We start from the raw sequence: 5749 nt of genomic DNA, 5'->3' as shown, positions 1-5749 counted from the left end.
AAAAATGCCTTCTTTTGAACATGAATGTTTCTCTTTTTAGTACAAAGGTCTTTAAGAAACTTGGCATAAGATGAAACTTGCTTTATAGCATCAAGTAAAGGGATGTTAACACTTACCTATTTGAATATTTCAAGAATCTCACCTGTGGATTTTTCCTTTTTTCCTTTAGCTAACCTCTGAGGAAATGGAGCTTTGGGAACATCTTCTCGTGGGTTGGTTTCTTCTTTTTCCTCCGGCTGTGAGTCCTCAACACTCACAGGTACAATTTGATTCTCTTTTGTCACCGGCATCTCCACTTTGTTGTCGACTTCTTTTCCTTTTCGCAAGGTCATGACTGCTTTGACCTCTCCATGCTGCTATGGTGAACTGGTACTTGCTTCATGCACTCCTTTAGGATTAGGCACTGGTTGACTTGGAAATTTGCCTTTCTCAACAGTCACTGCCAAGGTCTGAACTAAAGAAGCAAGTTGTCCCACCATCTTCTCGAGGCTTGAAACTGATTAGGCTTGTGAGTTGAAGCCTGCTCTCAACTCATTTCGTAGTCCATCAATGGTGCGGTTCTGTTGCTCAATCGTAAAGTGAGTAACATTCTTGAAATTCTGGAATGCATCTTCCCATGGTCTGGGTTGAGAGTAATTCTAGTTCTGATTGTATGGTCTAAATGGTGGCTGAGAGGCTTGAGGAATTGGTTGCATTGGTGGAGCTGGAGTTGCTGGTCCATTCTGTTGGAATCCTTGAGACCATGAAAAATTGGGGTGGTCTCTCCATCCAGGATTATATGTGTTGGAGTATGGGTTGTAATTTGATGGCTTTCTCATTACACCTATGGCATTGGCTTGATCTGGGTATGAGTCATTGTCATGTGGCTCTGTTGATTTAGCAGTCGATAACGATGCTATTTATCGAGAGAGACCTTCAATTATCGCTTTGACATCTTTAATTTTTTAACTTGACTCACGAATGTGAACCTCATTTACTCCCTTAATTCTTCTAGTATTCCTGAGTGATCGACTCCGTTGTTGAGAATTATCCGCTTGTCGCTGGAAGAATTCCCAAATCTCTGATGCACTTTTTGACATTAGCTCTCCTCCACTTGTTGCCATTAGCCATTCTTGCACATTCGGTAATAATCCCTCCAAAAAGTATTGGCATTGGTGCCATTTCTTGTACCCATGATGTGGACACTTCAAGAGTAGCCCATTGAATCGCTCCCATGTTTCGAAAAATTACTTGTCTTCTCTCTGCGTAAACTCTGAAATTTCCCTGCGACTAGCATTGGTTTTATGCACTGGGAAATATTTATTCAAAAATTTCGTTACCATTTGTTCCCATGATGCAATGCTATTAGCAGGCAATGTATTAGCCATGAACGAGCTCTATCCTTTAAAGAAAATGGGAATAATCTGAGTTTAATATCATCGTCTGAAAAATTCTCGTATTTAAAAGTTTGACAAATAGCATGAAAATCATTCAGATGATTATATGGGTCCTCATTTTCTAAGCCATAGAATGTTGGAAGACAATTTAGCACACTAGGTTTTAGTTCAAAACTCCTAGCAGCTACATTTGGGTATCTTGTGCATGATGTGCTCAAATTAGCTAAGGGACTAAAATAGTCCTTAAATAGCCTCTCCTGTGGTTGCAAATCCATTTTATTTTTAACTTGTTTGTGTGTGCGAAGTGTTTTCTCAAGTTCAAGGTCTATAGGTTCAAGATTAGGTAATAATGACCTTCAACCATGCATGCAAAACAAATAAAAAAAAATAAAGATGGGAACAAAACAAATAAAAATAAAGAAGAGGGAGAAATTATGATACTAACCTTATTACGCTATTACAACCTTACTATAAAAATACACAAAAACAAATCCGTGAAAATAAATTAACTAAAACTAAATTAATAAAAAAAATTACAAAGAAAAATAAATTGAAAATTAAATTATAGAATTTTAAAGAAGAGAAAAAGAAAAGAAATACAAACCTTTAAATGTAGATTCACTTTTTTTTTCTTTTTTTTTATTAAAAAAAATACAAGAAAACAATTAAAAAAATTATTCACAAAAATTAATTCTATGAATTAAAATTACTTACCTCCCCGGCAACGGTGCCAAAAACTTGTTGTGCAAATTTTAATGTACTCGCAAGCGCACGAATCTATTGTAGTATAGATCAATGGTGACAAGTGTCGATCCCACGAGAAGGTAGATTTTAATTGTGTGTAGAATTAATTTTGTAAATGGGTGATTGGATTTGTAGTGGAAATGATTTGGAATATGCTAAAACTTAAATTAAAATGGCGAGAATAAATTATAAAATTGGAATTGAAATGGCGAGAATAAATTGAAGAGAATTCTATTGAAATGATGTACTTAGGTATCTGGATCCGTATCAACATGCATCATGGGCTAAATATTCCTTATTAATGCCAATTAAATCATGAGGGGGAAATCCACACCTCATGAACCATGCTCTAATCAATATGATGCTAAGGGCTTATCGTGCCAAATAATAATAACCTTGTACTAGGGAGCCGGTGAAACCAGGGCGGTACTAGACAAGACTATTATTATTTATCGACGAGAAGTCAAAACATCCACAAAAACTAGAGGGGAAAAGAAAATAAATTTACCAAATAAAGCTCATGACACATGTTGAGATTTCACCTTCAACCCAAGCTTGAAATAAAATTAACTACTCATAATTGAACTAGGGATAAAATGGAAATTTATTAAAATACGTAGAAAATACAAGATGGAGAAGGAATTACAGAAAATGGATCCCAAAAATGGATTCAGAGCTATCAAATTAGGGGGGGAGGCCCCGTTTTTATAGATACATGAAGTAAATCATGGCCATCGGATTAAAAACAGTTTGGACGCTCAGGATTGCGCCACATCATCAGTCAACAGTACGCGGTTTGACCACGCGGATGAACAGTAACACGGTTTGACCCGGGTTGAACAGTGACGCGGTTTGGTTGAAAATAATCATGTGTGATGCATGTACCGTACGCGAGAGTTTTGGTCCACTGATATGGTGCCACGTCACCATCAATAGTACATAAGAATTTTAGTCCAACAGAATCGTGACACCTCATCAGTCAATGCCACATCATCGGTCAATACCACGTCATCGATCCGTCTATGTGAACAGTGTCGTGAACAGTAACGTAGACAGTACCGTACACATGAATAGTACCATACATGTGAACAGTGCCATTTTTCCTTTTATGCTCCTCCTAAGGTTTTCGACCGTCCTGAGTTCAAAAGTGATGTCCGTTTTGCCATCTGATCTCTCGTTTATTGTGAAATGACTATGATGCCCCTAAAATAATAAATACTTAATTAAAATAAAACACACGGAATTAAATCAAAAGAAGGTTAAATACATAAAAGTAAGGGTGTTAGTAAAACTGGTAGTGTAAAATGATGATTTTCTCCTTTATAAATATACATTTTCTAACACTCAACAAGGAGCCCTCCATTCCAGTCCTTTCGAGCAAGGGCAAGGAAAAAATAACAACCCATTCTACCTCTAAAGATGAAACCGACCAAGTTGATGCAGAGCTGGAAGCTGCAGCAACCAGAGTCACACGTACACCTACAGAAGCCAAGCAGTTACTTAACATCATTGCCGCCATCACAGCTGAGGGACAGGCAGCTGATGCACCAACCCCAGCTCCTCCATAGCCAACTCCTAGCAAACTTGTTCGTGCTAGTCCTAGAGGATCCAACAAAAGAAATGGCAGCACTTCTGGAGGCATTGCTACAACAGCCTCGACAGAACAAAAAAAGACCAGATCAGTGTCAACCAAGCCAGCTGCCCCAGCCGCAACTCCTCCCACCAGCCCACTGAAGAAAAAGACAAAGACTTTGCCAGCTACCTCCCCACAAGCTCCCCCAAAGGATAAGTTGCGCAGTTCATCTAAGAAGCATTGATGTCATCCCACCATGTTGCAGCAGAAACCCAAACAACAAGGGAGTACCCCCTTCTTGCTAGTCAATTTATTCAATTCTGAACAATTTTTCTTTCATTATGTTTTCAATTTGTGTGATTTATTTTCTAACATCCTCCTCCATGTCCTTGTCGATTTGTGTGACCTTGTTATTGTGTGCTTGTGAGGACACAGCACCATTTACAGTTTGGGGGGGATGTATCTCTGGGTGTTTTGAATATGTGTTTATATATGTGTTGTGTGAAGCTCTGCTATCTAATATTTGTGTATGGATTTGAAAACCTAATGAAGATAAATTAAGTGTTAATTAGTGATCATAAGAATGCCTAGTGGAGATAGTTATAGATAGAGAGTGAAATTTTGTCCTGACACTTAAACTTTGGTGGAGTTTTATGAGAATGCTGTAGCAGAGCCAAAAGAATAGAAAAGATCTTAAGTTTGGGGAGAAAAAGTTTGATTGACTATGCTTGCTATGAAATAAATTCTGCTCCAATGGCTCAAGTTATTGAGTAATCAGAGCTGAGTATGTACCCCATATGCAGAGTTGCGTTCAAAAGCAACAAGAGTTATGAGCAGTGCTGTAGCAATTACCTTTAAAAAAATAAAAAATAAAAAGAGAGAAAAGTGAGCCAATGATACGAGGAAGTCCTCTGTCTGGGATATTGAGTAGCCAGGTCTATTCATGAGCCCCATGTTCAGCCTTGAGTAAAAGATATCTCTAGATAAGATTATGTTACAGATATTGCTACAGTAACTCTCATCTGTGCATGGTTTGAGTAATTGGGTGTCATCATTACAATTGATTGGCATTCACATGAAAAATAAATGTTGCAGTGAGGAGGTTGAATACTCTCAAGTTTTCATTCTTAAAGACAGAACAATTTGAGTATGTGAGATTTATGCTACCCCATATATGAATAAAATTGTGCTACTACTGAATTACATGCAATCTCTTGGTAATGTTGTAGCATATCTGGAATTCAATCAAAGTAACACACACACACTGTGGACAGAAGGAAGCTTAAGTCTAGAACTGATTTACTATGGTCATTTTGCATGATTGGGATTGTGATCTGAAGGTGGAAGAATCCTTGCAAATTTGATAAAAGAGCTAAGTTGTGTGTTGCATGATTGTGTGCGTGAAGTGTTAGTAGAGATGGCCAACGGGCCGTGTCGTGCCGGCCTAGGCCCATCAAAGGAAGCCCACGCGTGCTCGTGCTCGTGCCATGTCATGCCGTGCCGTGCCTAAGAAAAATAGCCCACTAAGCTTTTCTTTTTTTTAGGAGCGCATGCCAAGTTGTTGTCTTATTTTTTTTCAAGCTTATGTATTTTTTTTGGATCCATGTGCCTTTATTTAAATTTAATAGAATAAAAAATTCAAAACTCAAGTCCATATTCAAAAATAATAAATTAATAATAATAAGAGAATTTAATAGTAATATTAGTTGCTAAGTTTGACTCTATGGTATTCGAATTCTTTTTTAGTACTTAACAATAACAATAATAATAATTTTTTTAAGGGTTAACTTAATTGTTAGCTTGGAATTACGTAGAGTCATATATCATAGTTTATAATAATATTAATACATATCTATAAAACCATTATATTTATAATTTTATTTATTAAAATCATGATATCAAGTATTTATTTAATAAATTATAAACATAAATCAATTATATTTTTTTTAAACTAAGAATTAAATAAATTTGAAAAACTTGAGCCAATAAAATATATTAAAAGATTCAATTTCAAGTTATTTATAAAATCATAAAATTTTAAGTTTACTTTAATTAA

General features: G+C 36.4%; 1 non-coding gene across 1 annotated transcript; it reads left to right on the top strand.

Moving 5' to 3' along the window:
• Positions 1-1167: 1167 nt before the first annotated feature.
• On the top strand, positions 1168-1271 carry LOC127898985 (small nucleolar RNA R71). Its single transcript, XR_008050753.1, has one exon. It is a non-coding gene; the product is annotated as a small nucleolar RNA R71 (small nucleolar RNA).
• Positions 1272-5749: the final 4478 nt, after the last annotated feature.

Source organism: Citrus sinensis, chromosome 7 (genome assembly GCF_022201045.2).
Source record: "Citrus sinensis cultivar Valencia sweet orange chromosome 7, DVS_A1.0, whole genome shotgun sequence".
Lineage (NCBI taxonomy): Eukaryota > Viridiplantae > Streptophyta > Magnoliopsida > Sapindales > Rutaceae > Citrus > Citrus sinensis.
Note: the sequence above shows the minus strand (reverse complement) of the source record. Positions and strands in the feature narration are given on the sequence as shown.